Below are 14,068 nucleotides of genomic sequence, written 5' to 3' on the forward strand. Positions count from 1 at the left end.
GAGACAAAACATGTCTTCAATAGAAGGGAAAACAATTAAGGCTAATAAGACAAACCTTGCCTCCTAAATGAACATGAAACAATTACCACTATTGAGACAATGTATGCCTCCTATGGAGGGCTCCAAGTAACCTTATTATTGCTCTTACAGTGATAAATAAGACGATAGTATATCTAAAAGACTAAGTTAGTCTTTAACTTGATAGGGGGTGCAACTTTCTAACAAGACAAAGCCTGTCTCCCAAGGACGTAACTTTTCTAATGAGACAAAGCCTATCTCCTAAAAGGGTTGACTCGCTATAGAGACAAATCATGTCTCTTAAATGGGGAAATTTCTAATGAGACAAAGAATGTCTCCTAAGGGGAGGCTCTGGATAGCACCATCATAGCCTTAACTAGAGAAAAGGCTACAAAAAGGATTCCAAGAACTGATGGAGTTTTGGAACTTGTAAGAAACTTCGACTGACACCAAAGGGTAGAGAGGAAATATGAGAGGGCATTAATACATTCATTAAATGCTCCTACAAGCCGTATTGCCTTTCACTTTACCAAGTTATCACAATTCTAAAGGAAACCTTAAAGCGAAACTATGAGGGTAGAAATAACAAATTGAATATGAATCTCTCTTGAACACCACCTCCCTATCCCTTTTGATATTAATAACCCAATGAACAGAATAAGAAGACAATCATGCTCTAATAAGTATTTAATCTAGGAACCTTGAATCAACTCATATGGCCTTAATAAGCGTTGCCCTTGTTTCAATTCATGCTTTGCTCAAATAATCACACCAATTTAACATATTCCCCTAAATAAATGGGCACAAGAATTATCACAACATAAACATATTCAATGATCAGGATGAGAATTAATGGAATTCAACTAATTATATGAGTGATCCTCAATTGATAGGCCATATATGTTTATACAAACTGTTGTTGAAGTTTTTTTTTAAAAGCTTGGTAAACAGAAATATGAACACCATAATGACTTAACTCTGCTCTCTTTCACATTAAAAAAACAACACATTACAGCTCTCATACTATACATGATAATAGCAATGAAAGGTTATAATCGAATTTTTAAATCTCTCAAAAGAGAATAATCAAACTAGGATTGATTGCTATTTCCAAACTGTATAGCATACAAACTGATAAAGACAATCAACCAATGCATTATAGGCAACCTGACTGATGTCAAAAACATGATGATGCCATTCAAAATGCATGAACAATATTATGATTCTAGCAAGATGAGTTTTCACAGCAAAATGAAAGCTCACAACCTAATGAAATAATCCTAAAAGACTCTGGCGAGGCAATTTAGAGAAATGAGACAGATTGAGCTGTACAATTATCAAACATAGTTAAGCTAGTATTATCTTCATTAGCAGCAAAGAATGGAAGACTTCTTTAAGCAAGGGTATTGGCAGTGCCATGTTTTGGCAGCTGCACTAACTCAACTTATCCATCTGTAGTTGAAGAACTATCAAGAGAGTCATGTCAATTTCCAAAAATGAGAAGCTCTCACAATCCAACTAAGGAATTAAAGGTCGAGATGAGTCTGTGCAATAACAGATCATGATAACATTGAAGCTAAATTACAAAGGGATAATGAGGGAGGAGATCCCTACTATTTTTTAGAATTTCGTCCATGGGGATTCTCCCTGGTTTTTCAAAAAAAAAAAAAACAACATCTAAAGCTACAGATCATGAGGAATATACACATGGCTTAATGATCATTATTTCATATCAAACTAATGGGGAATATTTTTAATCTTTCACCGATGACCTTGCTTGTTTCGACAATCACACTATTTTAGGCTTCTATTAATATCATAATGATAATACTATCATCTAAAATGAAGGACGGCAGACATAAAAAAATATGGTAATACAATCATCAGGCTTATATGTCTGTTCCAAGGAAAAGATATCACCACAGCCATGTTTTATAATCAGACCTACTTAATTCTAACCTAATAGTTACAATTGCCGATTATGACTACAGCCATTACCCAAGGGAGTCAAGAGAACAATGCCAAATACACAGGTTGTAGAAAGTTAAGCATGGTGAAATGAAACCAAGAGAATGGAGTTAGTATCAAGGCATGATCAGGTCAATAGGAATTTCCCAAAATTTCTTTAAAGGTAATAAATAAGGCATAAAAGACAGAGTGCGTTCGGGCGAGTGGGGTACCTAAAAACAAATGGACTTAGCAAGATTATGAAGATTTAGGCACCTAGGACACCTCAACAAAATGGGGTTGTAGAAAGAAAGAACCGAACCCTTCAAGAAATGGCTTGATCAATGTTACATGAAAATCATCTCCCTAGATATTTTTGGGCGGAATCGGTTAGCACCGCTTGTTATATCATAAAGAGGGTGTATATGAGGCCAATTTCTAAGAAAACACCTTATGAGCTTTGAAAAAACTTGAAACCAATATAAGCTACTTTAGGGTATTTGGTTGTAAATGCTACATCTTGAATATCAAAGACAACTTGCATAAATTTGATAAGAAGTCGGATGATGGCATATTCTTATAGGGTATTCTACACATAGCAAAGCATTGTAGAAGAATTCATGCATGTTACATTTGATGAGAGAGAGCCAACACCTCAAGAAATGTCGCATGATGAGGATGAACACATTGAACACCTTTTACCTAAGGCAAATGCTCATCCCCAAGAGTCTACAAGTGATACATTACCTAGTGAGGAAGTTGAAAGTGGAGAGGACAACTCATTACCTAGGGATAGGAGAATATTGTTAGATCATCCAGAATCCCAAATCTTAGGTGATGCGACATCGCCGGTGAGAACTAGATCATACTATAGAAGTGTGAGTAACAATTTGGCATTCCTATCCGAATTGGAACCTAAGTCCATCAAGGAAGCCGAAAAAGATGAATATTGGTTTATGGCTATGCAAGAGGAATTGAATCAATTCAAAAGGAACAAGGTGTGGAGGTTAGTGCTTAGGCCTAGTGATCATCCAGTTGTTAGCACAAGATGGGTGTATAGAAACAAAATGAATGAAAATGGAATAATCACTAGAAATAAAGCTAGGCTTGTAGCCAAAGGGTACAATTAGGATGAAGGGATAGACTATGATGAGACATTTGCTCCTGTTGCCTGTATGGAAGCTATTAGGATACTTTTGGCATATACATCTCCTAAAGGATTTAAATTATATCAAATGGATGTCAAAAGTGCCTTCCTAAATGGCTGTATCCAAGAGGAAGTGTATGTTGAGCAACCTCCAGGTTTTGAAGACTACAAACATCAAAATCATGTCTTCAAGCTTGATAAAGCTTTATATGGATTGAAGCAAGCTCCTAGAGTTTGGTATGAGAGACTCTGTACATTTCTTGTAGAAAAGGGCTTTGAGATGGGAAAAGTAGATAAGACCTTATTTATCAAAAAGAAAAATCAAGATATCCTACTTGTCCAGATCTATGTGGATGACACCATCTGTGGCTCAACTAATCAAAGGATGTGTGATGAATTTTTAAATCTAATGAAAAATGAATTTGAAATAAGCATGATAGGTGAGTTAACCTACTTCTTAGGACTCCAAATCAAACAGTACTAAAATGGGACATTTATAAATAAAGAAAAATATACAAAGGAGTTAATGAAGAAGTATGGTATGGATAGCAGCAAGACATCAAGAATTCCAATGAGTACAGCCGCTAAGTTAGAAAATGATGAATTTGGCAAGTCAGTGGACCAAAAATGTACAGGGGTATGATATGTAGTCTACTCTATTTGACAGCCAGTAGACCACACATTATGTTTACTGTCTGTCTCTGTGCTCAGTTTCAATCAGATCCAAAGGAGTCTCATCTATCTGCAGTCAAGAAGATCTTCAAGTACTTAAGAGGAACCCAAAGTCTGGGACTATGGTATGAAAGATCTAGTGACTTCACTCTCAGTGGATATTCAGATGCAGACTTTACTAGATGTAGAGTGGATAAGAAAAGCACTACTGGGACTTGTCAATTCTTGGGCAAATCACTTGTCTCATGGTTTAGTTAGAAACAAAATTCAGTAGCTCTATCCACAACAGAAGCTGAATATGTGGCAGTTGGGGCTTGCTGTGCGCAAATCCCATGGATGAAAAGCACATTGATGGACTATGGAATTAAATTGAAAAATATTCCCATCCAATGTGACAACACTAGTGCTATAAACTTGACAAAGAACCCCATACAACACTCTAGAACCAAACATATTGAGATTAGGCACCACTTCATTAGAAATCACTCACAAAAAGGGGACATTTGTCTAAAGTATATCAATACTGAGGAACAATTGGCTGACATCTTTACAAAACCCCTTAGTGATGATAGAATATATTATATCAGAAGTGCCTTAAACATTTGGAGTGCAGATCAAGTCAAAGAAATTGCCAAATAAATACTTTATGCCTTTCACCTGCTTATCTATATAGTATATATGTACCATCCTTGTTTTGGTAGTATCTGCATGAATGCGATGACAAACCCTAATCTTTAAAAGTCACTCAATTGGTACTCTTAGCCTTCTTAGTTCTCTAAGGGGGAGAGGTACTTTCACCTTAATTAAAATACCTAATAATTTGGCATTGAGCCAGCATCTTAATCATGAACAGGTACATGTGCATTAATTGGCTATATACTCATATCATATGCATTTCTTCAGGGGGAGTTTCAAATGTATGAATCACTTGCTTATCATGATATGTTTACTTATTTTTCTTTAGATTTTTCAAAAAAAAAACAAAAAAAAGGGGTTGGAGGCTTAGTCTAGTCATACTTGCTATATATTTTCGTTTGCCTCATTCAAAATCTTAATGGGGAATTTTTTTTATAGCTAATCAACATGAATCACTTATTGGATATCTCCTTGTTTATGTATGCACTTAAACTTGATAAATTTTTCTTTTTGTCGATGACAAAAGGGGGAGAATTTTGGAAATTGATTATCTATTCATGTTCCATATGCACTATCTGCCTTCACTTGTTATTTTTCATTTGTGCATATGTTGAGGGGGAGTATGTGTATTCACTTGCTAATTATGTCACTCCACACACACTTCATAATCAATTATGTTTGTCATCATAAAAAAGGGGGAGATTGTAAGCCTAATGGCTCATCCTTTTACCTTGTTTTGATGATTCTCAAACTAAATTGATTATGCTTTTGAATACTAATCAATTTGCCTTGAAGTGTTGTTTTAAGACAGGACAATCATGGAACAAACCAACACACCACTTGATCGTGCTTGAAGATGTACCACATAGGAGTCAAAGGAACTCAAGATCACATGGGCCAACTTACCTTGGAAGAACATTCAATGTGGAGCTCACATCAACACAGTCAAGCAAAGCAAGCACACAATGGAAGATCTATAAAGACCAAGACCAAAGAGAAGTGTAGCTATACTTAAATTTGTTGTACATCCTTTCTCTTTGGATTTCTAAGTCAAGACAAGCTTTTTAAATATGTTTTCAAAAAAGACTAACACTCCCCGTATTAAACTTAAACGGTTAAGTGAATGTTCGTGAGGTGGACCAACATGCTTGGACCCTCATGACATTCCATTTATCTTTGTAAAGTTGAGTTCCAAAAGCCCAAAACTAAACAACACAAAAAATAAGAAACAATCTGCTGTTATAGGCTTCTCAGAACTCCGAGATTTTTCTCGAAATTCCGAGAAATGGTCTATGGATTAAAATTCATTCCCTGGTCATTTTCTAGGAACTCCAAGAATTTTCTCAGAGCTCCGAGAACGTCGCGACAGCAAAAAAAATAGCCGTTATGTTTCAAATGGAAAATTGATTTTTTGGGTGTTTTTGTTACCTCCACCCCCAAACGGTCATAAATTGATATGGGCTTATAAATACACATTCAAGAGGTTCTTTCAACTCTTTTGAATGATTGAAAAACCATCTTAAGCATTTAAAAACACTTGCAACCCATTTTGGCTTAAGCTTTTGTTGTCTCCCCCAAACTTGCCTTGCCCATGCAAATCTTTTGAGTTTCGATTTAGGCTTTCAACTTGTTATCTTGGAGAACATTTAAGGGGACATCATTGTGCATCAAGTCTTAGAGGAAGGCATAGCAATCTTCTTTCTTCATTGTAAAGGTGGCTAGGGCATCCTATTCTTAATACCCTAGGAAGAAGCGCTTAGAACTCGGCGAAGAAGGAGAGTCGGTGTAAAGGTGGCAAGAGAATCCTCTTTTAATACCCTTGGGATTGTAATTGCCTCAGAGCCGAGCATCGTGGAGGTCTCAAATAGTGAAAATCCTTGAGGATGATCTCAAGAAGAGTGGAGTAGGGTTTTACCCGAACCACTATACATCAGTGTGTTTTGTTTCTCCTTCTTGCACTTTCATTTTTTTTGTTTTGGTTGAACTTCTAGTTTTCATTTTTGATATTATTGAAACTAACCAAAAACTAAGCAAGTAAAGAAAACTTGAATTAGGTTTAATATTTGAATTTAAAATGGGATAAATTTTGTGAAAACCAATTCACCCCCATCTTGGTTCCCTAGACCCATATTTCAGAAACCGTAACTTTCGAGAGAGATGGAGTCGAGCAAATAAACGATGGAGTTGTGAGAGATCGAAATAAACCTTAACTTTCACTGTTATCAAAAACCTTATTATCACTTGGTCTTTTTAACGGGCAACAGAGGGCACCCACGGGTCCACCCGGCCCGCACCAGTTTTGACTGGCCGGGTGGACCCGCGGGTAAAATTGAAATGGGTCACTACATTAGGACCCGGACACAGAAATTACGGGTGGGCCGAGTTGACCCGCAGGTCTGGGTCACTTCTTGCCAGGTCTACCTGATTCCAATCTTATCAACAAATTCTTCTTCATGCCACGAAAATTCCAGAACATTGTGACTAGTTCTTCTAATCACAATATTTTGATAGGGAAATGATTTCAGCGCTCCAATGTTTTGATAAACATGCGCTCCACCTATTTGTCATGTAGTATTTAAAGGGATTTAAGAATTTTTTTAGAGCAATAATATTCCTCTGATAGCCCTTTAAATACTACACGACAAAAATTGGAGCGCAGAAATCATTTCCCTATTTTGATAATGGCACTAATTTTTTTATCCAGAGCTTTTTGGGAATTCTAAAACTTTTATAGCTAGTATTGCGGCTCAAATCCAGCCGTGTATGAATGGCTTCTGCACCCTATCACGTGCTAGTGGCACACCCTTTGACCCGTATCCCTATCCGTCGCTCTTGTGATATACTGTCAAGGAGTGTTAAAAGAGACTTTCCAATATGGCATAGCGCCATCATCACCTCTCCCCCGATGAGACTATGTCGCGTGGCGCTCACACTAAGCTATAGTGTAGAGGATCCTTCTCTATATAAGTCCCCATGCTAAAAGTTACCATAATCTATTCTTTTCTAGCCATTACTTCACCTTCAACTTAAGCCCATGAGATATGCTCCCTCTCAGTTATTATTTATGTCTGTGAGCATAGGATATCACAAATTGGAGCTCTACCATACCTTGGATCAAGGGACCAGATTTCAACATCATCACTTTAGTACAATAGTGGTGATCTCATTCCACGGCCTACCCTCATAGACAAAAGGTTAGAGACATCCAGAGTGGGAACTCCAGGGGTACCATTCGACACTCAAGTCAGATGGAGGCAACATAATGAGAGTTGAAAACAAAGATGGTGGTGAATGGCAAGGGTGAGGAGTGTGAATGTTGCTTGGTAGCCCGACTAAGATGCGCGTACCTAGATGATGCGGTGTCATTACCTGGATGGAAGCAGTCAACCTTCGACCTTTTGATATGGAGTGGTGGGTTCCCTTTTATAGGCGAAGGTTTCATGTCTGGTCGGTGCGATATGACGGTGACGAAATGCTGTGTGATCGCTGTCATTTTTTATTTTTATTTTTTTTGGGGGGGGGGGGGGGGTGGGGGCAGGTACATGTGATGTATCATGACGGAATTTGTCACAAATAAAGAATGGTTAGAAGCTACCGGTTATAGTAAGGAACTGGCAATGATGGGACCGTGTACGATCTCTGACAATGATGGGACTTTGAAAATGGTAGGGCCTTGCATGGATCTGGTGGAATTGGTCGACAATTGGAGGGATGTCATACAATCGTCGACAGCGGTGAATCTGTCGATCAGCAGGCTCTGTGGTACCGTACGGCTTCTAAGTGCTCTTGCCTACTTGAGGGTCGCAACAGGTAGTGGAGCCGTCGTGAGGTGGTGCTCTTTACCCTCAACTTTGAGGGCCCCTCCCAGCCGGGTGCACTCTCTGCCATGCGTTGGTGTGCTGTGGATGACCAGGTTTTACCCCCAACATGATGTCCCCTTCCTCGTCGAGTCGGCATGGGTCAGGGAAGTGATGCAAGAGCATCCCTTATTCCATCGGCATCCTACATTGATCCATTAGTGTAGGGTCATTTTTGTCATTTGTTCACTTGCATTAGTAGGGTATACCAGTCAGTTTGGCTATTTGTCATGTCTTTTGTGATCTTGTGGTTTAGTAGATGCATTTTTGTTAGTGGTGCAATTCTGGTCGAGTTAAGGCCAACCCAAACCTGACGCGAGGAACCGTTTACCCAACCTGACCCGACCGACCCGATTTCTAACCTGACGAGGTTCAACCCGATCCGAGAAACTCTTTTTTCGAACCCGAACCCGACCCGACCCAACCCGAATGTTTAAACTCACAACAAAAAAAGTTAATAAAAAATATATGGTTTCACTCGGCTCGGGTTTCCCAAGCCCTCAACCCGAACCGGAACCGAACTCAACCCGGGTTGGAAAACTCAACCTGAACCCGAACCCGAACTCAATCCAACACGAACCTGACCCGAGTTGCACCCCTAATTTTTGTTATTTTACCAGTATTAGTGGCATTATAGTAAATTTTCTTCATCTAAGGATATTAATAGGGAAATGATATCCCCCCCCCTTCTTTAACGGATAAAATCCCCCCCTTTAACGATTTCTGTTAGAATGGTTCACTGCTTGAGGATGAATTCACCCCTTTTAACGTAATTCTTTGCCTTTAAAACTTAACGAATTTAACAGGGGGGAGGATATTATTCCCTGATTAACATCATTTTACAATGTCATTGGCTATAAATAACTACTTTCCCACCATTACATTTGTAATTTGAAACTTTGGTAGAAATGTGAATTTGAATTTTGGCTCCAAGATCTCGATCTATATCTCTCTAGAGCTTGGTGTTTTGGAAGGAAAATATTTCCCCATAGCAAAATTCATCTAATGAAGGGAGGTGTCTACAGCTTAAAAGATCAATCTCCATCTCTTTTCACTATCCTCTTCCTTGATTCTCAAGGAATTCCATCGGATTTGAACTTTGGTGTCTCCACGCCACAGATTTTGAATCATTGTCATATTGCAATTGCAATTGGTGCAAAGCTCAGGAAGACTCGGGGTATTAACCTGATGGATTGTGTGTATGAGCTGTTGATTCGTGAGTAAGGGTGTCAATTTTGGCTCGGGCTCAGAAGCTCGCTCGAGCTCGGCTCGAATCCTTAACGAGCCGAGCCCGATTTAGGCCAAGCTCGGCTCGGCTCGGCTCGGCTCGTTAAGGCTCGTTAAGAATTTAATATATTTAAATATATATATTATATATTAATATATACACTAAAAGGGTTATCCATGGAGTGAAAGGGGGAGGCAAAATATGTCACTTCATTTTTGGAACCCCATTTGTTACTTGGACCACCCCCCATAGTGTAAAAAAAGTAGTCAAATTACACTAGATAGGGCTGTCCAGTGAAGATGAGGGGTGTGAACTTAATATAACCCGAGCTCGGTAAGGCTCGCGAGCCGTTCGCCAGCCTGGCCGAGCCTGACCGAGCCGAGCCTGGTTCGAGCCCGAGCCCGAGCCGAGACGAGCTTTTGAGCTTAGCGAGCCGAGCCGAACCGAACCTGGCCAAGCTCGGCTCGGCTCGGCTCGTTTACACCCCTATTCGTGAGCAAGCTGGAATAAGAGAAAAGAAGCATAGTTGGAAAATAACTAAGGGCTCGTTTAGATACCTCGTATTTTGTATTTGGATATGGAATTGTGTTTTGAATACAAAATGAATAGATCCGACAGCTCATGTTGAGGGAGACGGAGAGGGAATGGGGTACTTCCTACAAGAGGGGAGAGTTTGAGGAGCAAAGAGGGTCAAAGAAACTGCCAGATCTGTGGATTTCCAATTACTTATTTCCACAGCATATTTGGAAATCTGATTTTTTTCACTGTCATTCGCTGATTTGGAAATCCAAGGGTTTGATCCGGATCCAAATCCGGGCTGCAAATGTGAGAAATCCAAATCAAAATCTTCTCGGCATCCAAATGGGCCCTAACTTAATTCATCCATAGGCTGCTTAATAAACGTGGTACAAATAATATGAATAACATTTATTCGGCTAACTAAGGCTTTCCTAGCCGAATAAAATTCAAAAATGGGTGTAAATGCTATTTAGGACCCAAAACAATTAAATAAAAGCCAATCTAAACTTGCTCCTAAAAGTCATCCCTTTTGAAACTGACTACAATCTCAAACTTAATGTAAACTTCTAGTGAACTTCCTAAAAATCTCCTTAAATCCTAAAGCCAAAGAAACACCTCTACACGTCCAAATTTAGTGAGATTCCTCTTCCACTTGGTCTTTGTGTATCAAAGTAGCAACATTTTTAACTATTAGAATTCAAATGCCACATCCAAGATTTGGTGGTTGTAAGTACCGAAATTGAACCACCACTCCACTTCGATGCTTTCTAAGAGGCGCTTACAGGAGAATGTTAAGTGGGTAATTTCGGCAGCTTCTTTCCAAGCAGCAAAGCAACAATTCTAACTGATAATAAAGAAGGTTGAATTTAAAACAAAAAACCTTAATAGATAGTTGCTTATATGGAACTCCTAACTCAGGAAATAACTAATATAGGAAGGCTAATTTATGAAAATCTTAAATCAAACTACTAGAAAATATGAAATTACTAACTATAAACCTTAGTTTTAGAAAGTATTTCTATGTGCCTTGTTGATCAAATTTCGAAGGAATCGAATTGGGCCATCAATCTTGAACATGCTTGAATCTCCTGAAAGCCTTTTTGGATGATTCGTCTGATGATAGTATCTTCTGCCAAATTCTTTGGCAGAATTGTCGATCTCGATTGTCAGAGCATCGACCCGAGGGTCCTGAGCAGTCCGATCGCAGATTTGTTGCTTTCCAATCAACCCAATTACACTTGCAAAACATCCAACCCTCGATCGGTGGAGTTGCACCTGCATCACCAACCCAAGGTAGGGCATGAAAAGACGTAATGAAACATAAATTTAGATAGATGATAAATTTGCACCCCCTGTAGGATGATTCCAATCCCCTTCCCTTCCATTCCCGGCATCCAAATAAAGCCAAAAAAGTCCTATAATTCGACAGGAGATGCAAAAAATTATTTGCAGGGTGTTTGTTTGTCGTGTTGAGTCGTCATAAATAAAAAAGAAGCATATTTATGTTCCTTTGAAAAACAAAAAAGATCTCTCCTATTTTTCTCTTTTGTAATTAGTGCTCCCAACCATCATATTTTGATAATGGCACTAATCACCATGTTTTATATTTTTCTGATTGGCTTGTGAGAGCTATTTGGGAATTCTAACAGCTTTTTACAACTAGTTAAAGAAAGTGTAAAGCCAAGAGATGAGTGCCATTAACAAAAAATATGGTACATATAATATTCGTGCATTCTGAAGTTAACGTCTATCTGTACAACTAATTGCATTGACTCCACAAGTAAATAGCGTTCACTCATAATGCATGGGATATACACTTTTCCTCTTCGCCTGTATATTATCAAACAGCTTTACGTGAGAAAGCTCTTTAAAAGACTTTTTGAATCTCTAGCAAGACATCAGCGGAAATTACACCCAACGGTCTCTTACAGCTAACCAACAACACAAAGCAAAGCACGGGTGATGCCTTCCACTCCATGCCCCTCCAATTTAAGGATCCTACCAATGGTACTGTTTGCTCCTTTTCTACTACTTTCATCTTTGCAATTTTCGCCACTTATCCTGTTTTTGCCCATGGGATGGCCTTTGTTATTGCCCCAGAGAGAGCGCTCCCCGGAGGTCTGCCTGTCCAAAATCTAGGCCTCTTCAGTTCTAGCAACAATGGGAATTCTTCTAATCATGTTGTTGCATTGGAGCTTGATACCGTCCAGAACCTCGAATTTGGAGATATTGATGCTGACCATGTGGGAATCGATATCAACAGCTTAAATTCTACCAAGTCCACACATGCCCGCTTATTATATTAATGAAAATCGTAGGATCGAGAACATAAACCTTATAAGTGGAGAACCAATTCAGGTTTGGGCAGAGTACAATGCTACAGATATGAAACTTGATGTAACAATATCGCCAGTGAAGAAACCTAAACCTAATCGCCCTCTTTTGTCTTCGGTGGTTAATCTTTCATCGGTTGTATTAAAAGATATGTACTTAGGTTTTTCTACATCGACTGGATTGATTCCAACTGCTCATTATGTTCTCGGATGGAGCTTTCAAATGAATGGAAAAGCTCAAGAACTCGATATATTGCGTCTTCCTAAGCTCCCTCGGAGAGGTCTCAAAAAGAAATCAAAAGTATTGACAATTGGGTTGCCCATTTTTATGTTAGTTTTCATCTTAGTGACCATCACCAGCGTTCTTCTTTTTGTGAGAAGGAGGATCAAATTCGCAGAGTTACTCGAGGACTGGGAGCGTGAATATGGGCCACAAAGGTTCTCATACAAGGATCTATTCGTAGCCACCAAGGGATTCAGAGACACAGAGCTTCTGGGCACCAGAGGTTTCGGTAGGGTGTACAAAGGTCTGTTACCTTCCTCCAAAGTCGAAGTTGCTGTGAAGAGAGTCTCTCATGAATCAAGGTAAGGGATGAGGGAGTTTGTAGCTGAGATTATCAGCATTGGAAGGCTCCGACACAGGAACTTAGTATAGCTAATCGGATATTGCCGACGTAAAGGAGAGCTCCTCTTGGTCTATGATTACATGCCCAATGGAAGTCTTGACAAATTACTCTTTGATCAGCCCATTTCAGTTCTAACATGGAATCAAAGATTTCGAATCATCAAAGGAGTAGCTTCCGGGCTCTATTACTTGCATGAAGAATGGGAGCAGATTGTCATCCACAGAGACATCAAAGCGAGCAATGTTTTACTAGATCATGAATTCAATGGAAGATTAGGCGATTTTGGTCTATCGAGATTATATGATCATGGAACCGATCCTCAAACCACTCATGTGGTCGGAACTCTGGGTTATATGGCACCGGAGTTACGCAGAACTGGCAAGGCAACGACAAGCACCGACGTGTTTTCCTTTGGGGCCTTCATACTCGAGGTTGCTTGTGGAAGAAGACCAATAAATCTACGAGCGTCTGCAGAAGAAGTGGTTCTTGTTGATTGGGTGTCAGAATGTTGGAGGAGAGGCATAATTTTAGGGACAAGTGATCCGAATCTGGGAACTGATTACCTGGTGCACGAAATGGAGTTGGTGTTGAAGCTTGGATTGCTCTGTTCGCATCCCGTGCCGTGCACTAGGCCAAGCATGAGGCAAGTCATGCAGTTTCTAGATGGGGATACTCCTCTACCTGAACTGTCTTCAAATAGTTTTAGAGTAAGTCCTTTAGAAGTGGGGCACAATGAAGGTTTGGATGCTTTCACCATGTCATATCCTTTTTTGGACACGTCAGGTAGATACTCGTCGTCCATTGGGGATTCAATCCTCTCTGGAGGTCGTTGATTCTGATGCAGGTGCATCTAAGCTGTTCGAAGACTACGTGCGGCGTTGATCGAATCTTTTGTTTTTTTATTTTTTATTTTCGTCATTTTGTGTTTAGTATTTTTTTGGGTGTCAAAACTTGTCTATTTAGCTTGATTTTGGTATTTTTAGAAAGGTTTTTCGATTACCTATCTAAAGAGCCAAAGATTACGCGATTTGGACTTGATTTCAACAAGTTATGGTCATTTTTAGGTTATGGTAAGGGTCAATTAC

The 14,068-nt window shown here is 39.3% G+C and overlaps 1 pseudogene; it reads left to right on the plus strand.

Annotated features, from left to right (window-relative positions):
- Nucleotides 1-7,974: 7,974 nt before the first annotated feature.
- LOC143878813 (L-type lectin-domain containing receptor kinase IV.1 pseudogene) lies at nucleotides 7,975-13,845 on the plus strand (annotated as a pseudogene).
- Nucleotides 13,846-14,068: the final 223 nt, after the last annotated feature.

The sequence above is a fragment of the Tasmannia lanceolata genome, unplaced genomic scaffold (genome assembly GCF_043159265.1).
Source record: "Tasmannia lanceolata isolate RefF3 unplaced genomic scaffold, GAP_Taslan_0.1 ptg000006l, whole genome shotgun sequence".
Lineage (NCBI taxonomy): Eukaryota > Viridiplantae > Streptophyta > Magnoliopsida > Canellales > Winteraceae > Tasmannia > Tasmannia lanceolata.